This window comes from Penaeus monodon, chromosome 22, assembly GCF_015228065.2.
Source record: "Penaeus monodon isolate SGIC_2016 chromosome 22, NSTDA_Pmon_1, whole genome shotgun sequence".
In the NCBI taxonomy this organism is placed as follows: Eukaryota; Metazoa; Arthropoda; class Malacostraca; order Decapoda; family Penaeidae; genus Penaeus; species Penaeus monodon.
In genome coordinates, this window is record NC_051407.1 from 8,046,260 (window position 1) to 8,046,522 (window position 263).

A 263-nucleotide genomic window follows, 5' to 3' on the forward strand; every position below is an offset into this window, starting at 1 on the left:
AAAATTCGAAAAGCAAGTGTCCGAATCGAATGGTTGTATCATGTTTTCTTTCAGTATTTCGCTACTTTCTGGTGGGGTTTTGACAAATATAGGCAAATACAAGCAGTGACTGCCTGGCATGTATGCGTATTTGTATACTTGTGTTTATATTATATTTCATTTTTTTAACGTATGTTGTATAGACAATAAATATATGCAGTATAACATACGGAATTTAAAGAAAAGATCTGTAGTTTAATTTTATTCACATAATTAGAAGATTT